Source organism: Desmodus rotundus, chromosome 1 (genome assembly GCF_022682495.2).
Source record: "Desmodus rotundus isolate HL8 chromosome 1, HLdesRot8A.1, whole genome shotgun sequence".
Taxonomy (NCBI): domain Eukaryota; kingdom Metazoa; phylum Chordata; class Mammalia; order Chiroptera; family Phyllostomidae; genus Desmodus; species Desmodus rotundus.
Genome location: NC_071387.1, coordinates 108184305 through 108209204, shown reverse-complemented (window position 1 = coordinate 108209204; position 24900 = coordinate 108184305). Strand labels below are relative to the sequence as shown.

Here is a 24900-nt window from a genome sequence, read left to right as displayed (position 1 = left end):
GATAATGGAGACACTGCCTACTTTCACAGGTGGGACCATGCAAACCCAGTGGGGTACAGCAGGTCCTCTAAAAATATCGTTTAGTTCCATGTTGTTTCATTACAACATTGATGAGATGCCACAGAACCTAATTCTTGTTTACATCAATTAGCCTATGGTAAAACTGCTTTCATCACACATTGTTTTGCCTAAAGTCACAGAACCTACTGACAATGTTAAATGAGGGCCTACCATGATTCTCACTCGAGGAGCGCATAGCCACAGAGAATGCCGTGCACTAGTCACTGAGTCCAGGGTCTGGCAGACAACAGAAGAGACAAAGCACCTCGGGAAGCTTACGTTCTCAGGAAGCTCCCCACCTGAAGTTTATGTGGGGCATCAGACAACCCGACAAATAAGTTAACTTTATGGCAAGTGCTACGAGCGCATAGAAAACAAAGTCAGGTCGAGGGTGCTATTCCAGATGGCATAGCCTCTTGACTAAGTGATATTTAAGCCAAGACCTAAAGGAAGAGGGGAAGAAAACCATACAAAGTTCTTGGAAGTAGAACCTTCCAAGCCAATGGGACACAAAAACAAGGGCTCTGAGGTGGAAACCTGCCCAGGAGGGAGGAGGGGAGGTATCTTGGGCAGGACCATGGTAGGAAACAGAGGAAAAGGAGCCCGGGCTGTATGGGGCTCTGAGGGCCACACTCAGGGCCTGTGAGGCTGGTGAGTGACATGGCCTGACTTCCATGTTCAAAGGGTCACTATGAGGGTAGTAAGCACTCAACAGCAGGGCAGCCCAGCCAGGGTGCTCGTAGGGAGACCAGTGAGCAGGCCGCTGTGAAAATCCAGGCAGTGAGGGGAGGAGGGGCATGGTAATCCCATGGTGGCAACCAACACAGGGGACTGTCTGCCTTTCTCTGGGCTAAACATCAGATCAGTAACCACCCTTGCACAGCTACAGGGCTGGAACTGGAAACACAAGCCACAGCTGGTTTTCTTTTTTAAGACAGGCTCCGACAGCACCTCCTGAGCATACCATGTAAGGAACCCAACTAAAGAAAAGCAAAACTAGTCTGGGGACTGCTTGGGAGCGGGACTTTGCAACCTTAATCAAAGCTGAAAATAAACCACATATTGTAATGCCCCCCCCCCCCCCCCCCCGGGTAACACCACTACAAAATGTGGGCCCTGCTGTGCGTTTTATAAATGAGACACAGCCCCACGGCTCTCTGGGATGCAACGCTGCACCTGTGTCAATCACAGACCACAGGTTCCTTTCTCATACAAATCACTGCTCATTTCAGGCACTCACTTATTTGCTTCATCTGAAGAGGACCTGCTTTAAGTTGGAACACACTTATTTTTCTCTGCATTTTCAGGGAAAAGCAGAAGGAAAGAGGTTGTAAAGTCCATAGGAAAATTAAGTAAAGGCAGAAAGACTAAAGAAAAAAATCTAGTCTGAGAAGAAAAAGTTCTATCTAAATGCAAGGCATGGGCTCCTGGGCCTGTCCATTTATCGCCCACCTCTCTCCCAAATGCCCTGCACTTCCACTCCAACTGCCAACCAGCTTCCCTGGCCTGGGTGACTGACCACCTCACACCTTTGTCCTAAACAAGTTCTCTCTCCACAGTGCAGGGAAGGGTGATACATTTAAAATGCAGATGATCCCTGTCAGGCTCCTACTTATCTCAGAATAAAGATCAAACCCTTTCCTGGAACCTATCAGGCTTTTCAGTCTCTGGGCCCCACCCCACCCCACCCCACCCCACTCTCTGAGCTACAGCAATACAGGCCTATTTTCAGTCTCTTCAAGCCCTCATTCTACCCAAACCAGCCCCAGGCCTTCTCTACCTACTAGGCAACTAGATAACCCAGAGAAAGACAAAACGCCCTTCCTCTCTTTCAGATCCAGCTCCAGCATCTCCTCTTTAGAGAGGCTGCCCCTGACCCACATCTCCCTGCCCCACACCTGAGCAGACCCTCCAAAGCTGTTGCTTTTGCGTGACCGCTGTGGGCCTGGGGTCACTTTTTTCAGATCACCAAAGACTGGCCTTTCTGCACTGGTCCTACAAAAAGGATACCCTTTGACTCCAGGACTCAACCATTAATGATCAGGCTCAGCACTATTTTTCATCAAAAGCTTTTCCCAGCTGGGACCCATCCACCACCAAAAAAGGGGGGGATTATTAGCTGTAACATTATTTTTAGTTCTGCCTTGCACCAGCATCCTCTCCCTTTCTCAGGCCATCCAAACCCACATGTCAAAAGTTCTGCAAGCTAGATGTTCTTGGAGACACCAAGATATACACCCATTTCCAAATAAGGGTACCACCTTATTTCACCATTGATATTATCTTGGTATCAGTATCTATCAGCCTAAGTTACAGACTCCGAGGAAAGAGATAACAAGGTCAACACATATAGGCACACTCCTGGTCACCATTAGTGCTTTGCAAAGAAAGTAATAACAAGTAAAAATACAACAGCTAACATTTGTGGAGGGCTTACTACATGCCAGGCACTATGTTAATTACTTTTCGTGGATTCATTTAATCTGTACATAAACTCTACAAAGTAACCATGATTAATATCCCTATTTCACAGATGAGAAAAATGAGGTTGAGGAAATTAACCCAAAGTCAAACGGCTGGTAAGTCCAAACACGTAACCTTTCCACTGTCAATCAAGACAACCAGTTCCTGCAGCAGAAACTCTCTGCCCCTGCAACCAGCTCATCTCTCCAGAACACACCATTGACCTCGGATCCAGCCTACCCCAGCAGCCCACACAAGAGTGGCTCCAGCCAAAGAAACAGGCATGGCTCCAGCAGGAGACCACTCTGGTTTCACAATCATCGACCACGGCCCGTGAACCCTACCATCAATCAGGAAGCAGGTGACAGTGATGTAAGCTAAATGTCAACCACAGGATTGGGTTTGACAAAAAAAAAAAGAATAATAAAGTTAAATTTCTTTAGGTACTATACTTTCAAACATGTTTAAGAGAATTTTTTTCCCTTAAATACAACTAAGAAAAGTCAGCATCTCTTCTGCCAGAGGAAACAAACAAGAACTTGTCACTGTAATTCAAAACCCAGGTACATTTCTTCGTCGGCGCTACCTCCATAGGTGGCAGCCATCTCCTACTCGGCACCATGGCTGCCCTCCGACCCCTCGTGAAACCCAAGACCATCAAAAAGAGGACCAAGAAGTTCACCCAGCACCAGTCAGACTGACAGGTGAAAACCAAGCATAACTGGCTTAATTTAGGAAACCCGAGGCGCTGACAACAGGGTGCACGGAAGATTCAAGGGTCGGATCCTGACGCCCAACACTGGTTATGGGAGCAACGAGACAACAAAGCACACACTTCCCAGTGACTTTCAGAAGTTCCTGGTCCACAAGGTCAAAGAGCTTGAAGAGCTGCTGACGTGCCGCTGTGCTGAGACTGCTCACAACACCTCGAAGGAGCTCAAAGTCACTATGGACAAAGCAGCCCAGCTGGCCATCGGTGTCACCAATCCCAACGCCAGGCTGCCCAGCGAAGAAAATGAATAGACAGTTTGTGTGCCCATTGTATTTGTGTTAATAAAACCATAAAATTCTGCAGCCACCCCCCCCAAAAAAAACAAGCAGATGATAAGAATTCAAAGTAATCATAACAGTAGTCACACATATTGGGCAGTTTCAGAAAGAGAGGGGGTCACCCTATGAAGCGCTTGGCACACATTGTCACAGTGTGTCATAGACGTATCCAGTCTGCCCTGTGAGGAGCCCCTCTTGTTGCACCACTTGACAGATGAGAGACTGAGGCTGGGCCACATCACTCTACTCTGCCAAGGTCGCGGAGCTAATAAGGAGCAATGCTAGATTCTGCCTTAAGAGGGAATTCCAGAGCCAAGTTCTCATCCACCACATAATTAATCCTACAAAAAAGAGAAACATCACTTTTCAATTTACCATTTAGGAGCAATTTATGTAGGAAAAAAAATCAATGTTCTCTGTCATTATAAGAAAAACATGCCCTTTCAGACTTATTTTTAAAACAGTGTTATTACCACTTAGGTGGGTCCTACCTGAAGCCTCATCCAGCAAGCATTATAATTAGATCCACTAATAAACTGCCACAACAAATCTGGAAGGAGAAACGTGACTGTTCTTTTGAGCACACAAAACTGTCATTTCAAATTAAGTAACAGTAACAAATGGTGAGAAATGTGACTCCCAGAGCAACACACATCTGTGTCTGAGCGCCAGCTAGCACCCGCCTGTGCAACCATCCGCAATGCTCCCCCAGCGGAAGACAGTTCTCAGGGGCGTGGCACAGTCTGTCAAAGATGGTAAGCCATCTTTCCTTTAGGCATTACTGGGCCCAAATCAACATTGAAAAGATAGTTTTGTTTCTAGGAGCACAAGAAATCCTTCATTCAGCCCTTGTGATTCGTGGGATTATATGAAGAGAAAAACAGAACTGTTTGTTCCATTCTCAAAATTCTAGGCACCACTTTGTCACACTGAGGGGACTAGAATAACCACCAGGATCTAGCTGAGGTTATCCTGCAACCTCACGTCCCATGAGTCCCTCGGCCCAACGTGTTCTTACTTAACCATTGAACTCGTGACAAGGTATCAGGGGACAATACTGATGGCAAAAGAAGAGGACAGGCATGTAAGAGATGAACAGCCAGGTGGCAGAATGGGAGAGGCACAGGCTCAGAGGCCAGCAAGGACTGGACAGGAAACCGGCCCCAGCACTCCCTCTAAAGGCTGGTGACGGCCCAGGCTTTGTTCCAGGACCTCGGTCATGTGCAGTGCATGAAGCTTGGCCATGCCTGGCACATGCCCTAGAGCAGCATCAATGCACATTTAGTTTGTTCATGTTCAGCTAGGTGCATGGATCAGCGTGTACATGGCAGAGATGCCAGAACTACATTAAAAGATACAGAAAGAGGCCCGGCTGGTGGCTCAGTGGATTTAGCGTGGGCCTGAGAACCAAAGGGTCGCCGGTTCAATTCCCAGTCAGGGCACATGCCTGGGTTATGGGCCAGGTCCCTGGTAGGGGGTGGTGAGAGGCAACCACACACTGATGTTTCTCTCCCTCTCTTCCCCCCTCTCTTCCCCTCCCTCTAAAAATAAATAAATAAAATCTTTAAAAGAAAAGATACAGAAAGAGAGGGAAAGAAAAGAAATAACGCCAACACCGTGTGCCACCCCACTCACAAAGCCTGTCAGGACACAGGGAAACAGGCGTGTGAACTACCGCTCCTCCCCGGGAGTCTCAGCAGCCACGTGCTTCTCCCAGTATAAGACTTGGGCTGAACTGAGGTTGGGGGTGCGGGGGGAGAGGAAAATGACCTTCTTAGATACCCACCAGCCACTGCATCTGGTGGTGTTGGACTCCAGAAACCACATTGCTGGAAGAAGGAACCTCTACAAAATTGTACCTTCCTAAGGGATTTCCTGGAGTAATTCTAACTAGTGGTGACTCTCACCATCCACACTGGCGAGAGAGAGCCTACCCTCTACAAGAGCTGCAGAGGACTCAGACGTTAGACAATGAACACTGACCGGTGTGCTCAATGGGCGTATATGGTGGCACAAAGTCTTAACAGATACCGTCCTACCTAACCCACATGACATACTGATGCAGGAGTGACCGGTGCCTCTTCTGTTTGAGCAAAGGGACAGCCTGGTACTCAGGGGTGCTGAAGATCCCACCAAGATCCCAGAGCAGAACCAGGCCCGTAATCAGTCTCTGAAGTCTTTTGAAATGGATGGACCTGAAACCCAACCAAAGTATTCAACCCAATTAAATGGCTCACGGGTGCCTGGGCAGGGTGAAGGCACAAATAGGTATCAGCATTCTTGAACAGACAAGAGGCATTTCTTGAGCCCACCAATGACTCAATCACAGGGCCACTTATTCCAAGTTCAGCAAGACCTCTTATGGGAACACAAAATGCCACCCAAGGCTGCAGAACAATGTGTTGGAGAAATACAAATGACAAGAAAAAACATGAGGATTAACAGTGCTTTTGGATAACAGAACATATTTCCATCAAACCTATTGCTTTAACTTGTATTCACTGCCTTCTTCAAAGCACCTACTTTCCCTCCTCCTAGGTGTGTCCTTAAACCACCACCACCATCTTGCTTTGCAGCAACATTCACATGACTAAAGTCCGTTCTGCTTCGTCCCTACATGAAGTCAGTATTAAAGAGTAAAAATTGGCAAGAGTATCTTCGTTTTCTGGTGGGCTGCATGTGATTCCAATTCTCTAGTGCTCACGACAGCCAGCCAAACCCGACATCACTGAACCCCTGGACAGACGCTGTTCTCTGAGAAACTTAGCAGCCTCGTGCTCCTCTCACCACAAACAGAGACAGAGCTGGCTGCTTTCAACATAAAAGTCAAGAGGGCTGTAAACAGCAATACTCACAGGATTTGAGATCAAGACTGAATGTAACTCATCCTGAAAAAGTCAGGACACCAGTAGCTTTCTACAACAGCCTCCCTCTCCTCTCCCCACCCTTCCCTGGTGCATTTCTTGTGAGTGCTCTACCACTCGTAACAAATTATTGTAGACATTTGTTACATATTCGAAGCCTAAACTCCATTCACCCAACTTTTGTTAGGGAAGCCAGTTCTCCCCAACTTTAAATGCTACTTGCTCTTCCTACTCCAGGACTGACTCCAGTCCAGCTCCGAGGGTGGCATGTGACCCAGGCTCAGCCAATCAAAGCCTTGCAATCTCCCTGGCCAACTACTGGTTCTGACAGTGGCATGTCGGAGCCAGTGTAGCTCCAGAAAACTTGGGCAGAGCTCTTCCCCCTCATCCATACTGGACTTGAACTACAAAGAATCCAAGTCCTGGAGCTGCTGGAATCATCTTACAGTTAGTCATGCAAGGAGACTTCCTGTCTGAGGATGGATCCAACACGGAGGAGAGCAAACTTAAAAGAGAGACAGGGACAGAAAGACAGACAAGGAGAGAAAGAGAGAAAAAGAGATACTAACAGACATAAAAGCACACACAGGTAGAGACAGACAGGCAGACCCAAAGACAGACTAGGTCCTGGTAACACCTAGCTTGGTAACACCAAGACCTTGATCAAGCACTCCCAGAAGCCAGACACTTTTGTTACATAAATCAATACACTCCTTTTTGGTGTGAAACAGAATTACTAATTTTCAGGGTTCTTTGCCTTACTATTAACTCAACTGTCTTCCTCTTTTTATAACGACTTCAAAGGGACCACCAGGCCAAGCCAGACAAGAATAATTTTATTCAATAATCATTAAATCCTCTTACATGTCACCTAGGCATTTTATGAGATTATAATTAGAAAATTAGAATTCTAGTTAATTATGTTTTTAATTTGATCCAATCTTAAACCCATCTAGAAAGTGAGCAAATAAAAAGTGACATTTCTACACAAAAAAAGTAGTAAATTGAGACTTGTCCCAATGCTTACATGTACTACAAAGTTAAACTAATCAATATATTCTAGTGTCCACCCACAGATTCAGGGCAATACAAAGGACAACCAGATAAAGGCCCTAAAATGCTCGGGGGTCATGTCACAACGAAGACATAAAAGCAGCATCACCAATTATTACGGGAGAAAACTGTTACTAAAGGATGCAGAACAAAATAATTGGTTAACAGGTGGAGAAGGCACAAGGATGAGTCAGACTCCCTCTGTATGTCTTACACTACAATACACTCTAAATGCACTAAAGAGATTTGAAAGTTAAAATACCATATTTTGCCATGTATGATGCACACCCATGTTTTATGCACATTGTACATGGGATTATTACACCCATTATTATACCCATGGTTTGTAATCATTAGAACCACATATAATGCACATTCTTGTTTTTCCCTCAAAAATTTGAGCAAAAGAAGTGTGCATTACACACAGCAAAATACGGTAAGTCAAATAAGAAAACACTAGTTTTCAGGGCCTGTAAAATGTTTGCAAATCAATGGAAGAAATCACAAAGAAAAGTCAATAGATTTGACTTGCTGAAAATTAAAGACTGTCACAGGTCAAAAACATTACACAGAAAAATGAAAGAAAAACAAATATTTCCCACAAAAATGGGGGAGTGCTGGTATTCTTATAAATAAGAAGCACAATCAAACCAAAAATAGGAAACCATAAAAGTCTGAGAGAATTCAAAAAATTCAAGGTTGACAATAAATCGACTCTTCACAGTTAAAAAAAAAAAAAACAACAAATGATCAACACACTTGAAAAAGTGTGTTTTTCTAATCCTCTATTTTAGGATTAGAAAATAAAACAAAACTTGCTGTCAAATTAGCAAAGAGTGAAAACAGTAACACTCACTGTCAGGACGGTGAAGAAAAACAGGCAGGAGTGCGCACAGCGGTGCCCACACACTCCCTCTGGGAGGCGCAGTGGAGATCTTTTCTCAAGTGAACTAATGCTGCTCTCCATGGGAGCGGACCCTAAGGAGTCATTAAAATCACACACCAAATGTCTGCATAGTGCTGGTAACAATAAAAACAATTTCAATGCCCATCTCTACGAAGTATGAAGCCATTAACACTGTTAAGAAAAAATACTTACCAACATGTACAACTGCTCCTGACATAATCCCAAGTGAAATAAGAGTATGCAAAATGATATACATGGAATGCTCCAGATTTATACAGACACATACAAACACAAAGGGACAAGATCAGAAACAGATACCCCAAATATCATAAAAGTGGCTATTTCTGATTGATGAGATTTAAAGTGACTTTTTTCTTTGTGCTAGTTCCTGTTTTTAAAATTTTCTCTAATAAATGTACAGTACTTTATAATCAGAAAATACAAATACAACATACAGACGATGTATTAGAGAATTGTATATCGGAACCCTATAATTTTATTAACAAATGTCACCCCAATAAATTCAATTAAAAAAAGAAAGAAAACACATTTATACACACAGACACACATGGACATTTTTCAGTAGAGTTCGCCTTGGTTTCGTTAAGTCAGCTCTTGGTGACTATTTCCTAGGGACATAGTACTGAACTGGGTACTTTGGAGGATAAAAGCAAGTACTTCTGTCCTCAAGGAGTTTACAGTCCTGTGAGCTACAGACAACCCAGGAAATGGTGTTAAATGACTTCAAATCTATAAGCCAACCTTGGCCAGGCAGCATTGTCCCAATATGCCAAGGATGACTGTTCAATTCCCAGTCAGGGCACATATAAAAATCAACCAATGAATGTATAAATAAGTTGAACAACAAATTGATGTCTCTGTCTCTCTGTCTCTCTCTCTTAAATCAATAAAACAAAAAATTTTTTTAAAAATCTACAAGCCAACCCAATGCTTAAATGCTGAGGCAGTCGTAAGGTCCACTGGTTACCCATAAGCCACCTCTAAGACACACTCAGTGCACTTCCTGGTACACTTACTACATAGTAATCACTCAATGACCATGAGTGACTGCCAGCACTACCCCCATAACTGTGGTGGCATAGCCTGCTGGCATCCACACCCACCTTTTCCTCCATAGCAAAAAGCCCAGGAGCCCAGTTTTATTCAGGGAAGCCATGCACAAAGCCCATACCTCCCCTACATCCAAGTGGTGTCACTAAATCCAGCCAGTAAGATGTAAACTCAGGATGTCAGATGGGACTTCCAAGAAAACTCCTTAACTGGCTTTTTTGTCATCTTGGAGCCTGGGGCCTGCTGGGAACAGGACTTCCACAACGACGAATACGTCTGGAAGCCTGTGGTCCAAGGCCATTTTTGCCGGCTATAAATAGGGTCTCCAGAACCAGAGGGAGCACAAGGCTCTTCTTAAAATTGAAGGTGCTTATGCTTGAAATGAAAAGGAATTCTATCTAGACAAGCACCTATGTGAACAAAGCGAAGAACAACACAGTGACTCCTGGTGGCAAATCAAACAAAACCAGAGTCATCTGGGGAGAGGAAACCCGTGCTCATGGAAACGGTGGCTGGATCGTGCTAATTCTGAAGCAACCTGCCTGCTAAGGCCATCAGACACAGAATCCGTGTAATGCTGTACCCTCAAGGATTTAAACTAATCAAAAAGTAAATAACAGCCCTGACTGGTGTGGCTCAGTCGGTTGGGGGCCCCCTGGCCAAGTGAAGGATTTCGAGTTGGGGCACATGGCTAGGCTACTGGTTCGGTCCCTGGTCAAGACACAAAGGGGAGGCAGCTGATGGATGTTTCTCTAACATGTCAGAGGTTCTCATCCCCCTTTTTTCCCTCCCTTCCCTCTCTAAAATAAGTAAATAAAATCTATTTTAAAGAGTAAAAAAAAAAAGAAAGAAAGGAAAAGAAAACTCCTTAATGGAAGGACAGAAGGCAGGCATGAGGCCTTTTCATCTCTGCTTTCTCCCACAGAGATGCATTTGAGAGAAGACTGTTAAATAAATATGTGAAGACTGAGGCGGATTGTGCTCCTTTCTTCAACCCAGTCTTTTGGTTCAGCCAACAGGATTTATTAACTGTTGGAACAATTGATGGACATTTGTTTAATGAGATTTGTGTCAAATCAATATGAAGTAACCAGAGACATAAAATCAAAACCTACGGTAGTACTAGGAAATAAATGTGTAAAGCAGTTCAGGGTTATCTATGCAACCAGAGGCAGCATGTATTTAAAACAGAGACCAAGGTTTATGTCACACACATCCCCTTCTCTGGGCAGAAACTGGTCCTGCAGAAACAGCAAACTGTACTTTTCCAAAAACCCCTAAAGTGTTATTTATCTGAGTCCCCTACTAGTTACACTATTCAGTTCCTTAAGGTTTCCATACACTGTCAAAAAGAACTGTGACTATAAATCAGAGTCTACGCTCCAAACACAGATATACACAGAGATCAAATTTATAACCTATGTTTTCATCCACCTTTTACTGTGTTTCAGTTTTCTATTCAAAACATTGATTAATTTTCTTTTCAGTAAAGAAGTGTGGACTGAAAATATTTTTTACCCAGAGGTTTTTCCATTTCTCTCCTCTGTGTTATTTTCAGTCTTGCCACTGAAAGAGAAAGCAAGAATCCTGAAGAATATCCCAACATTGGGCAGGAGAAAACATATCAGTGTAGGAGAGGAACGGGAAATGGAAAAGCAGAAACAGTGATTTCCATAATAAAGCTCCTGGCAAGCTCCGGCAGTAGTGCACAGGGACACCGCTGCCTGAAATGCTCCCACTTGACATGCCAAAATGTACCTCAGAATGTGAAAATGTATCTTTATGGTTTCTAACCAAATTTCAAATTAAATTCCACGGGCTGAGGGAACAGTCTCCTATACAGTAAGGTGGAACCCTGAAGCTGCAGCACACTCGGTGCCAGCTGACACCTGGGTGACTCCTCCCACCCGAGAAATGCAAATCAAAATCAAAATGAGATACCACTTCACATCTACTAGAATGCCTGCCACACACAAAGGGTAACAAATGTAAGCAAGGATATAGAATAACTGGAAACCTCATTCGCTGCTGCTGCAAAGATGCAGTCAATTTGAAAAACAGTGTAGCAGTTCCTCAAAATGTTACAGTGTTACCATTTGACCCAGCAATGCCACTCGTAAGTATATACCCAAGAGAAATGAAAAACAGGTTCACACAACTTGTACTGGAACTTCATAGCAATGTTATTCACAATAGCCAAAAAAGTGAAAACAGCCCAAATGTCCATCAACTGATGAATGGATAAATAAAATGTGGTCTGCCCGTACAACAGAATACCATTCAGTCTTAACAAGGAGGAAGTACTGATACATGCTGCAACATTAACGAATCTTCACATTACACTGAATGAAAAAGGCCAAATGTTAAAGGTCACATATTATATACCATTCTGTTTATAGTAAATGTCCAGAATAGGCAATTCCATAGACACAGAAAGTAAATTGGTAGTTGCCAGCGGCTGGAGGGAGGTAGGTACGGAGTGGCTGCTTCCAGTAGGGAAGAGAGAACTTGACTACAGAATTACGTAAATGACGGTATAAGTGCAATTGGCCTAAGCCTGACCGACAAGCAGCCCAAGGGGGGTGGGGGAGAATAACCTGTCCTGCCTCCTCTGACTGACTGGCCCCTATAGCCTTTAGGCCTTGCACCCATGGCTAAGGCATAAAGGATATAGGCACTGGCCAGTCAGCAAAGGGAAGGAGTTCACTGTTTATTTTTTTTCCCTGAGGGTGGAGGAGGGAGAGTAGAGTTCAAGAAAAAAAAAAAAAAAAAGATCAGTGCAAAGGCTCTAAGAGCAAGAGGGCCATGGCTCCTGAAACCTGGAGGGAGACACAGGCCGGTGGCTAGGACAGACAGAGAAGAGTGAAGCGGTGTGTGTATGGGGGCACGGGCTCGGGGACAAGGGGATGAGGCTGAGGAGACAGCGGGCTAGGCCATGCTGACATTAAAAGCAATGAGGTGCCCACGAAGGTTTTTAAGCAGTGACATGATGGTATAAATTGAATTGTGTATTAAAAAGACCAGAACCCATAGTTATTTTACAGATTAAAATAGCTAATAAATACAAAAGGACTTTATATACTCTGGGCACACCAACGTGAGACAGAAACCAAGAAGAAAACCATCACAGTTCCTTCTGTGCTACAGGCCCGGCCAGGCTTGCACTTGTTCCTCTCATGTAATGTCTGTACAGACCGTTCTCAGGGAGCTATTACTGATGGGGGACTCAAGAGTTGGAACGATTTAGTTTAGTGTAATAGTTAATAGGCCTAGTAGTTAATGCATGTAAAAAGCTCTTGGTTCGGGAACTGCAGGACAGCTCACCCTGACTCCAGGGGACCACAAGTGATTGGCCTTTGTGCTCCAGAAGAGACCGTGAGCAATCACAGTGGTATCTGACCCATTGTGTTCCTGGGAGAGACATTCCACTGCCCAGGACACAGATAAAGAAAATCACCCAGGACACAGGATACAGGACCCAGGTAGAAATTCACTGCTCAGCGGATGAAAGGATGCTGGGGAAATTGCTGGACGGCAGCTTTTATCTGATTAACTGTCAGGAGCCGACCAACAGCCAACCCTTAACACAGTCAGGAGGGATGAGATGCGTCCGGCAGCAGAGGCAGCTGTGGCTGGATTTCCTGTCTATCTCTTCTTGCATGTCTGTCTTTGCTATTACTAGGTGGTGGGATTTTTAGACACCTGTATTTCAGGCCTAGTGATCCGCAGAATTCCAATGAAGTTGTACAGAATGATTTCTTGGCCATAGAACAAAAGACCCCAATAACCCCACCGCAGCCTACTTCCCCTGTGTGGAAGGCTAATATTAGGCATTGGGCAGACCAACTACCAGAGAAGTGGAGAAGAATTTTATTAAGAATCCCCCCTGATAGGGTATCCCCTAAACATCTAAGATTTGATCAAGCAATGACCCCCACTACACCTTGGACAGGGGTAATGATTGGGGGTAACAGATGGGTAAAAAAGCGAGGAAAATGGGTGAACTACAGATTTAAGCATGAGGGAACAAATACAAAGATCATCCCCTGCAAAGTGCATAAAGAAAGAACCTAGACGGGAAGATAGATGGCTGAGTTAGACAGCCTAACCACATAGGCCTTTTAATGGTTCTCGTACAACCCCCGTCCAGTCTAGTGTATCCTTTTGGCCTATGCCAAATTCTGAAAACTTTGCTAGACATCAAATGATCGATCGACATTAGAAGCTTTGTACATATAGCTAATTGTGGTTGTCTGATTGATGGCCCTCCTGGTTAAAATAACCTTTGTTCAGTATGAATAAATCTGTAGAACTTCCTGTGCCTTTCCCTGGTATTTCTGTATAGACCTTTTCTGCTTGAAAAATCATGCCATGCACCTGTTCCCTTGATGTCATATAACAATCCCTACAAAAATAAAGCTTGGTTAAACTCTGGGAGTTCGGTCAGACCCACAGGGGCCGGCCATTCTCCGGCACCCCACTTGGTGTCCGACTCTGCATTCTTCGCCTGCGCCATCCATCCTCCGGGCACCCTGAGACCCGCCGAGGCCCGCCGAGGCTGGACCCCGGCAATTAACCTCTTTCCTGAGTTCCAAATCCCTTCCCTACACTTTTTTCCCCTGAATTCCAAGCCCCTTACCTATACTTTTGCCCCCTTATAAAAAAGGCTGGCTTGAAATGGAAGACAGTCTGTTAGGGTACAAACCCACTGCCTTCTCAGATCACCCGCATCTGAATAAAGCACCCTAAGATTCAATCCCCGTCTCTGCTTATTGGGTCTGGTAGGTGACAGGAAGCACAAACACCAGCTTCTCCAGTTTCTTTACCCCACCTTCTTTGAAGATGAAGCCCATGAAACTCAGCGAAGTGGCTTGCCAAGGGACACAACTCAACGAAGGGTATGGCCAGGACCCACCCTGCAGCCAGCCTGATACCTGAACCTCTCTCTGCATCTCTCCAGGGCTCAGCACAAAATAAGTGCTCATCAAACACTGTCAGCCATCAACACTCCTCTGCACAGGCTGTCTTGAGACCCTTGCTTTGTCCCCACAGTAACAGGCTCCAGGCTATAACTCAGTACCAGAGTCCTTGGAGCTTTGGGGGAAACTACACTCTGGTGAGTAGCCAGATGGAATTTCAACCACCCCACTGGGAAGCGCATTGGGAGACTAAAAACCAGAGCTGTTCTTTCGTTTACTGAAGGAAAAGTAAGCCCAGGATTCAAGTTCTTAGACGCATTTACGGAAGTAATTCTACCATGGGAAAGACAGCAGGGGGGTTTCAACAGGGTTTACAGATGCTTTCTCCCCTTAATGATCGTAAACCCTTGTAAGCACCTTCAAACAAAGGCTTGAAGGCTTCACCCTCAAAATATAAACTGTCAAAGTGCCTAAACCAGGCCAGCTGCTAAAAACCTAAACTGGGGGACACCATTAAAGGCAGGATAAATTATGACTATTCCTATACTATAGAAACATGACCCCATTAAAACCAAACGCCAGTTACCTGTACCATAAGTTAATTAATAAAAGAAGCATTGCTGGTTAAAAAACAAAAAGCCACCATCTTTATTGATGCCAAGCCCTCATATAACACAGCAAAATTACTTAAAACATATATGCCAAGGAAATGAGCTAATAATTCAGCAAGAGGAAATCTGATTTACAAATACAGAAAAAAATATTCAATCTCCACAGCAATTCAGGAAACACAAATATATCCAGCTAGATTTCTGCCTCCTGGTGCCCAAGTAACCTTCCATTAATGCTAGAGAGAGTGGCCGAGAGGCCCCGATTGCTGGGGACACTTTCATCACGTGACCCAGTCCTTCTGGGAACACAAACAAAATCCATAGCAAACGTCAGAAAAAAACAAAGCATTTCATCCAGCAATTTCCTTTCTTTTTTTTTTGTATCTCATCCCCCCAAGTAACTGGAAACATGGGAAAATTCTATATAGAAGAGACATTCCTCGTAGCATCTTTCAGTAAGTGACAGTAAACAGGGGTGCGACAACAGGAAGCTGACTGAACTCTGGTCTTCCCCGGAAGAAATGTCACGCAGCTGGTACAAACTGGGGTGACGCAGTCTGTCCACGGAGAGGAAGGCCTTGAGATAGACGACTAAGGGGGAGAAGCGAGATACAAAACTGCCTGTGTAGCATGAGTTCGACAATATTTTTCACTAACTTCTTCAATAAAATTAATAAACAATGCAGTATTTCTATTTGGAGTGTGAGAAATACACACCTGATGGATTCAGTGTCATACTGACAAAATTTTGGGGAAAAAGTCAGCTTTCATACATCTCTGGATAAAAGTGCAATGTCAAAAGATAGGGACTATCTCTAAATATGAAAGCACAGTATTTTCTTATTTGAAAAATATTTCTATTAACCTTTTGTGTCACAACTATACGAACAATCTTATGGTATGAATGAAGAACATAATGGAGATTGGTGAGCGCCAGAGGCAGGGGGTTGGAGTGGGAAATTAGTGAAGGGGATCAAGAGGTTAAAACAAAGGGGATTACCAGAAAGTCTCTCCCACTACTGTTCAGAAAGGCAAGGCATATGCTTATACATGCATTCTCACCATGTAGCACCTGCATTATGCATAATGATACTTTTAAGAGTCTGAGAGGGGAAAATCTTTTGAAGAATGTCCTAGTTTCCTTATGGTCTCTAGTTGAACTGGCATAGTGCGGTAGGAAGGGACTGAATTTAGAGCCCAAATGGGTGAGTGAACTTTGCTCCCTCTTTAACCAACCTGAGCCTCAGTTTTCTCATCAGCCAGTTTAACCTTTAAGTGACTTGTTATGAGAGAAAATAAACCTTATTCTTAAAAGCCACAACTATTACTTGCAGCCAAAATCATTTCTAGGTAACAGAGTAGTATTAATTCTCATTTTGGATTTGCTTTGGTATTTTTTTCCCAAAGTAACTCAAAGATAAGAGTTTGGGCATTCAAGATCTATCAACTGCTCCTTGGTCAAAAAAACAAACGCTGGCATTTGTCCACGTGCAGCTCTGTTTGATCTGCCTCTGTTAGAGGAAAAGCCCACAGGCCCAAAATGGCATCGCTCATGCTCAAAGCCCACGATACCAAACCTAGATTGAAGACCTGAGCTAACCGAAGTGAAGTTTCAACCTCTCTCAGAAACACAATCAACCAGTATGGAATTTTCTGGCTGGCCCTCTTCATCCCCCATAGAAAGTAGAGGCAGTCTACCTAACGAAAACCCTTCCTCATATCTTCCCAGAAACAAAAGATGTCCAAGCTCCAAAATAAACCTTTCTTTCGTTCACTTACAGTTCTCTTGCTCCTAACAGCCCATCCTTCTTCCTATAGAATCTTTCCATTTTGCTCAGATCCTAGGAGTGCTCATCTAGTTGCTCGATGGGAGGCTGCCCAAGTCATGAATCTTGTAATGAAGCCATTTAGATCTTCAGATTTATTTGGTTGAATTTTGTTTAACACCATGAAGCATTTTGGCCTTTCCACCAATGTTGAATGGGCCCTCCCAGCATTTGGGCAAGGACAATGGACCCATAGACAGAACAGTCCAGTGTCAAAAAAAAAAAAAAAAAAAAAGCTATATCACTAAAGAAAGAGGGTTAGTTTGGATTATGCAATCTTGCTGCTGTGTTTATGAAAGAATCTTTCCTTGGTGCTGCAGAGGGCCCAGCAGATGGGTTATTTATGAGAAAATGTGATTGTTTATTTGAAGAATAAAAACTATCTTTTGCAACTGATAAATCATCGCTTGACTTTTTGCCCAAATAGGAAACCAAAAATGTTTCTCAGGTTTAAGAACCAGTTCCCGAGTCCAAAGAACAGCCTCAAAGTCATCTTTCAAGGCACTCTGCAAGCAAGTGTGGACAACAAATGAAATCTAACTTTTAAGGTGTTTTAATTTTGGGTTTTAATTTACACATTTTAGAGCAAGGGTCTGCAAACTGTCCTCCCGTTCCATAATGCATTCATACATATGTCCAAATTATATTTATTGAACACCTCGTAAGTGCCAAGTACTGGACTGGTTCTTTGGGCATGCAGCCAATAACACAAACAGGAAGTCTGCCACCAGGGAGCTTAGAAACTAGCAGAGAGACTGAAAACAAGCCAAACACCAAATAAATAAAACTAATGGCAAATTATGAAGGGTGTTCTGGAGCACACACTTGGAATGCTGAGACAGAGACGACTGGGGCTGCTTGAGCAGAACAGCCAGGGAAGACCTCTCTAAGGAGGTAATGGATCCGAGGCCAGCCCTGAGGAATGAGGAGAAGCAGCCAAGGACTCACTGGAGACTCCCTGGTGTGGTCCACTGGGGGCAGGTAACTTAGATGAGCACTGAAATGAAGTCACTCCAGCTCTGACTGGTCATGTGGCTCAGCCAGATCAAACCTCTGTGTTCCTCAAGTTTCTCACATGAACGATGGGGAGGCTTGGAGAGAGACAATGGCTTAGGTCTGTCTCAGCCCCAAGGTGGGAAGAGCTTGGCATGCTCCAGGAACTATAATGAAGCCAGGGGGCAGAGAATAGCCAGCAAGGAGGGAAGGGAGGCACAAAACAGGGCCAGAAGGTAAGCAGGGGCCAAGTCAAGCAAGGTCTTACAAATCATGGTAAGGAATTCATATTTTATTTTAATTGCAATGGGAAGTCAGTAAAGGGTTTTTAAGCAGAGAAATTTTGTACAGTCATCCCTTGGTATCCATGAAGGATTGGTTCCAAGACCCCTGCAAATACCAAAATCTACAATGCTCAAGTCCTTTACATAAAATGGTGTAGTATTTGCATATAACCTATCATATCTGCCCCTACACTTTAAATCATGTCTAAATTACTTATAATCCTTAATACAATGAAAATGCTATATAAATAGTTGCTATATTGCATTATTTAGGGAATAATGACAAGAAAAACGTCTGAGTGTTCAGTACAGAACTATCATGGTAGGCCTAACTACTCAGTACATGTCAGCAACAAATTCACAGGTTATTTTTTTTCCAAATATATTCTGAGGCTGGTTGAGTCCATGGATGCAGCAGAAACCATGGATATGGAAGGTCAACTGTACTTTTAAAAGATGACTTGTGGAGAATGAGGAAGAACAGGGGAGAGAGTGGATGCAGGGAGCTCAGGATGTTGCTTGTGTAAGAGAGAATCATGGGCTGCGGTGCAGGTGGGGTAAAGTGGCTGAACTTGATTTCAAGTGCCTGCTCTAAGCAATTGGAAGTAGCTACCCAAAACACTGTATTGAGATGTATTATGAAGTTTACACAGGGCTCACTGGGGAAAAGCACCCAGTTTGATTAGTGACGCCTGCCACAGGAGTAGGAGAATAACAATAGTGGGTGTCAATATCTGTCCTCCATCTGTCTACAGAAACTTGGAGCAATATTTCTCACACTGTAATGTGTATACAACTTATCTGGGGATCTTTAGTTAAAGGGCAGATTCTAAAAGAGTGGGGCTAGGCCTGAGATACTGCATTTCCAACACTTTCCCACATGATGGTGTCAATACTGATGGTCCAGGGACCTCATTTTGAACAGCAAGGATCTATAGAACTTACTCTTTTTTTTCTTATAGATTTGTACAGGATGTGCACCAGCTCCCAGGGCTTGACACAGAGGACACTCAACAAATGTTCATGAGTTGTGCTGGGGTTCAGGTTTTGGGCAGGTTGTTTTTTCTTAGAGGGCATGGGGACTTTGGGGACTTTCAGGCGTCAACTGCTATAACAAGAACTCCAAAAATTCTAGGTAGCTGCCCATAAAAAAAGCATCCCCCTACAATATGACCAACATCGCACATATGTGTTGTACATCTGCTGTGGAGTTGCAACCTCAGCCTAACTGAAGTGAAGATCAGTTGGGTGGGAGTAAGAAGTCCAAAAAGAGAAGTGACGAAAATGCAAAGGCTAGAAATCTGCTTAACAGAACTGATTCTAAGGGTTATTATCTGAACTCTAAGCTCTGTGGTATGACAGGAGAAATATGATAAGGGGGGGGGAGAGAGAGAGAGAGAGAGAGAGAGCTGCTGCTGCTAGGTCCCCAGGAAACCAGAACTGTGCCCCTGCTGGACCCCCAGCTGTGTTGCATTATGACAGCAACGTTGTCTCTTACAAAAGCCCCAAAGGGGAGTCTGTTCTCCACCACAGTCCTGGTCCATAATCCCAACTAATTATGAGCATCAGCCAAGCCCAAATTTCCACCCCAAAGACAGATCCAAGTCATCTCAGAATCAAGGATCATAGCCAAACCCTACTACCTGAAGATGGAATCGGCTGGCAAGCGGACAACATGTTATGTAAATGTGCCCCAAACCTGAAGGCTCTGTCCAAGGCAATCAGCATCCCTGGACACCAAAGCCCCCTTTCTAAAGTCAGCAGAGACCTTCTGGCTCCATGCAGGCCCAGTCACCCCAAGAACTGCCTGCCTCCTATGAATCACACAGCCTATAGATTCTCTTTCTTTCTCTCTCTCTCTCTCTCCCCCTCCCTCCCTTTTAAATTCACAGAATTGAAAAAAGCCTTCATTTTTAAAGAAGTTACCTTAGTACTGCACATTCATTTTCAGGGGGCCATTAAAAAATCATGAGAATATTCTCCTATTATAGAGAAGTGATTCACGCCCTCCACCAGCATACACTTACCTCACTTGTAGACTTCTGCTGCTTACAACAACCCAAACGCCCAGACAATATTAATTCAATTTATTCTGCACCTTTCTAGGTGGCTGCCTATTAACATTAAACACATACAGCACTTTTCAGGTCCCTAGAATGTTGAACAAGAGTGTTTTTTAGATAATGTAAGAGCTAAAAGATTAGCCATCACCAGGATTAATTGTTAGAGATGACTGGGACAGCAAAGAAGTCATTTGTATGTGAGAGATTTCATACCTTGGATAAATTTGCCTCTTGCTAGAATGCCAGAGGATGAGGGGTAGATGCTTGTTAGTGTCCAAGTGTAAAACACAGAACTTGATTGCTTCCTCTGTCTAACATGGTTTAGTTAAAAGACAGGAGGACCTCATCATTAACTCCAGTGTTTTATTGTGGAGTTAACTGCAATAAGGGTGGCAACATTAAAGAATTTTTTAGTAGATTGAGGAAGGCTTGCTAAGTTCAGAACTAAATAAAAGACTTTTTGAGGCTTTGCTGATATCTGGTCAGATCCCTGTGTCAGCTCCTCAGATCTCCAAATAATTCAGAAAGAAACCTTTAACCTTCCATGCTACCTCTACCCTGCATCCTGGACATAGGCTGACCCAGATGCCTACTACAAAATATATGACACATTCACAGCCAAGTACAAAAGATGCCCTTTAAAGAGAGAAACATGAAGACCTCAGCCATCTCATCACCACCAAAGAGTGGTGGTAGAATAATGGGTGGTAGAGAAGATCTTGCATTGAGGTGAAAGGAGGTCAAGATTTACAGATTACCTAAAAATGCTGTATGCTCTCTTTGCTTGGATAAAGACAACATCCAAGAGACCCAACGGACTTCACCCTTTGGGGGAACCCAGGCTCCGTTCTCTACTGGCCTATATACAGCCACTGAACTGAATCTCTAATGCTAACTGCCCCTGCCCCTAGAATATTGTTGCCATTTGCCTAGGGCTCTTTCATGACTAAGGAAACATCCCAAAGAGCACAGAGCTAGGGCACCATTAAGCATGCCCTGATATATTACCTGGTCCTGTGCCTCCTGGCTGTCATATATATTTTTTCCTTTTTTTGGCTACAGAAAGTTCAATGATCCTCCCTGCTTTTGCACACAGGGTCTCTTTAGAATTCTTCAGAAAGCTTTGGCCATCTCATCCTTCCTTTTTGATCTGGAGAACACCTACTCAACCTTCAACACCCAAAACAGATGCCACTTTCTCCAGGAACCCTTCCCTGCTGCTGTCCCTAGATCTAGAATAGGTGAGGGCTCTCTGCCATGCTCTTGTCACCCCTGGACTTTCCTCAGTGCCACTTCGGGGGACATGCCAGACCATACTGTAACTTCTCCCTGCTCATCTGCCTGCCCCATTTGTCTGTGAGCTCCGAGCTCAGTGACTGTGCCTCATGTTTGCATCCCGCCCTCCTGCACTGGGCCTGGTCCACGGCAGGCCCTCTCTACATGTGTCAGAGAAAACAATGAAGCAAGGAGAGGGTGGTAGGGAGAAAGAAGCAGGATGGAAGGAGAGGGAAGGAAAGAAGGGGAAAGGAGCAGTAGGGGAGGGAGATGTATGATTTGCCACATCTATTCCATTCTTGAAGTCTGATGCAGGTGCTGCAATAACCCACTATTCAAGTGGCTTAGTGTTTCATGTGCTAAGAAAAAAGTCTCACCACAGAGCAAACTGGTGAGGGAGTGAAAGCCTACCCAATGCAAAGCCACTCCCCCGGATGAGGGTTAAGAGCTGTGACCCTGGAGTTAGTGGACTTGGGTTTCCAAGTCTGCCCTCCATTAGCCACAAGGCCTTAAATAAGCGGCTTAGCCTGTCTGAGACTCAGTTCCTTTTTAGGTAAAATGGGGGAACTACCAGAACATGTCAGAAAGTACTGTGCTAAGGATTCCACACTGACCATGAAGTGCTTAGCCAACAGCCTGGCAAGTGTAAGCACGCAATCAATAATGGCAGCCACCGGGATGGCCAGGGAGGGAGCAACCCCTCCAAGTCTAGACGTGTCATCACTGCTCAGGAGCGCTGGACACACACTCAGGGAAAAGCAGAACGCCTGGCTACGAACTTCAGGTGCTACTTTCAAGTGCATACTGCTCTGCAAGGGGCTGGAGAGAAGGGAGTGGGTATAAGCTTTTAGTTTTGCAAGATGAAAAGGGTCTTTGGAGATTGGTTGCACAACAATGTACTTAACACTACCAAAGTACACACTTAAAAGTGGTTAAGTGGTAACTTTTGTTACATGAATTGCACTACAATTAAAAATAAAATTTATAGAAAAGTAATAGCATAATGAATGTTTACTGAGTACTACCTTATTGATATCATTCCACAGTCCTAACAACCCCACAAGGGCAGCACTATCATTACCTCGAGTTCACACATGAGAAAGCAGAGGTCCAGGGAGGGTAAGTGGTTTACCCAACGCCACACAGCTGTTGAGCAGTACAGCTGGGTTCACCCTCACTCACATGGTGACTCCAGAAACCCTGCCCTCCACCCTGACCCACACTGACTAAAAGGACTCCAGAATTACTTGTGTCTAAAGGAGGCAACAGCCAGAGTCCCAAGATAGAAATCCAAAAACCTAAGCCCAATTTCCACCTCGCTCTGCCACTCGCTGGTTGTAGAGCCCTGTGTTAAGCCTTGGGTTCTCTCAGCTATGAAATGAGAAGAATGATGTCCACACCAGTGACCTCAAAAGGCAGGCAAGGGGCAGACAAGAAGACCTTGGTGTGCACTCTGCAAACCATAAAGCTTCACTCCAAAATGAAAAAGCCAGCCCACCTCCTCTTCCTGCCTGAAACAAATGTCCCTCTGATGCAAAACACAGAGGCTGGTGACTACTTTCTATCAAGTAGATTTTTTTTATAAAAAGAAATGCATATCCACCGTGGAAACTATGAGAAAAAAGAAAGTGTAAGGAAGCAAACAACCCTCATCCTTAATTCCAGTAGCTTTGAATCTCAGATAAGTTCCCAGAGCACCAGTGTGGCTGGAGCAAAACAAGCACAAGCAAGCATGGCATGAGAGAGTGGGGACAGAAGGAAACACACAGTGGGGCCACGGCACTTCAGAAATAAGCGGGCATCATTACTGCGGGGAGGACCTGAACCAAAATCAAACCCACGAGGATGAAGACACATAAAGTGTTTAAAAGAAGCAATTTAATACCAACAAATATGTGCTACAGGTTGGCAAACTACGTCCCATGGGTGGAATCTATTTTATTGTAATAACCTCACATTTTAGGAAGAAGAGGTGGAAGAAGAGGAGGTAAGAGGAGATAAAGAGAATGAGGAGACAGAGACCACCTACCAGGACTAAAATATTTACTATCAGACTTCTACAGAAAACATTTGCCCACCTCTGGTCTCTACCAGATAACAGAATGTAAACATCTATTTCTTGTCATTTGAAGATGCAATGAGGTTTGTGCACATTTTGGAAAAAAAAAAACACCAAGGAGGGCTGCCCAGATACACAGTGAGGAGGACATCAGCCGTCCCATGCTACAGCAACATGCTATACAAGGAGCGGCGATCCACACCAAATGTGGGCACAGGAGTAGGCGGCCTGGTGGGTGCCCAGAAACCTAGATGGGGAAGATGATGAAGTCAAAAGAGGGAACAGAGAAAGAAAGCGAGGTCTACATGAGTAAGTCCAAGCTTGTCTGAGAAGCTTCCAGGTGGGCAAATCAGGCGTTTTTCCCAGTGTCACCACTGCCAATCAGTGGAAACTTACCAGCACTGTCACCTCCCTAATTTACTGTATGGCCTTGGGCAAGTGACTTAAGCTCTCTGTTAATGTTTCCTCATTTGCAGAGGGAGACACAGGAGCAGCTACCATATAGCACTGATGTGAGAATTAAATGAGTAAGTGGACAGTTCTTCAGATAGTGCCTGGCACAGAGCAAGCACGACATAACCATTAGCTGTTCTTATTTTTGTACCGCCCTCTACCAAACATTTTGCTGCACGGTCCAGTTCAAAGACAGAGAGATGGGAAAGTTCGTTCCATTGGCTTTGCCTGACAGTTGAACTGACATTGTACGGTCAGTGATGGTACCCTGTTAATCACACCCCCTCTCTCAGGGGTTTCTTAGAGCCCCCGAGGAAAGATGGGACCACCAGAGTAAAAGGTAGAAAAGGGGCATTACTAACAGAGACCCTGGAGAGGCAGGGCCAGGTCATGCGGGGCATCGTGGTTTTACAACAGATGCTGCTCAACTCTTCCCATCCCAGTGTTTCCCCACAACGTTGCTGAGGTTAATCTTAAAAAGACGTTTGGCTCCAATAGGCCATGAACATCCCACACAGCCATCCTTTGCATAGGAACAAGGTACGGTCCTGCTTTCTAAGGTTCAGTTACATGAACACCAGCCCTTGGTGACACTGGACCACAGTTTGCTGCCCTCAGCCACCAATCTCTCCTCTCCCCACTCGGCTGTCTCTGTATTAATAACGAGCTTCCCATTCTTCAGAACTATTAGAAATTACTACAGCGTACCATGCAGAAAATGCTGAGTGGAATGAAGGAGGAGAGAAAAAAAAAATCTCCCTCAGGAGAATTATATACGGGCAGGAGCTACAAACAATTCAGGGCGCTAAAATTAATTTGCTCCCTTGCCAATGAAGAGAGGGTGAGCATCGAGGCAGACTGTAATAAAAACGTACTTAATGTGTACAGCACATATTTATTCATTTTTAGAAATTTTTCAATGCTGCCACCCTTCTTCTCCCATAAAATC

General features: G+C 44.3%; 1 protein-coding gene and 1 pseudogene across 6 annotated transcripts in view; one reads left to right on the top strand and one right to left on the bottom strand.

The window, feature by feature from the left end:
* SNX29 (sorting nexin 29) overlaps positions 1-24900 on the bottom strand; it is a 611689-nt gene that overhangs the window by 341771 nt on the left and 245018 nt on the right. The window lies entirely within an intron of this gene.
* On the top strand, positions 3058-3550 carry LOC112314810 (large ribosomal subunit protein eL32-like; annotated as a pseudogene).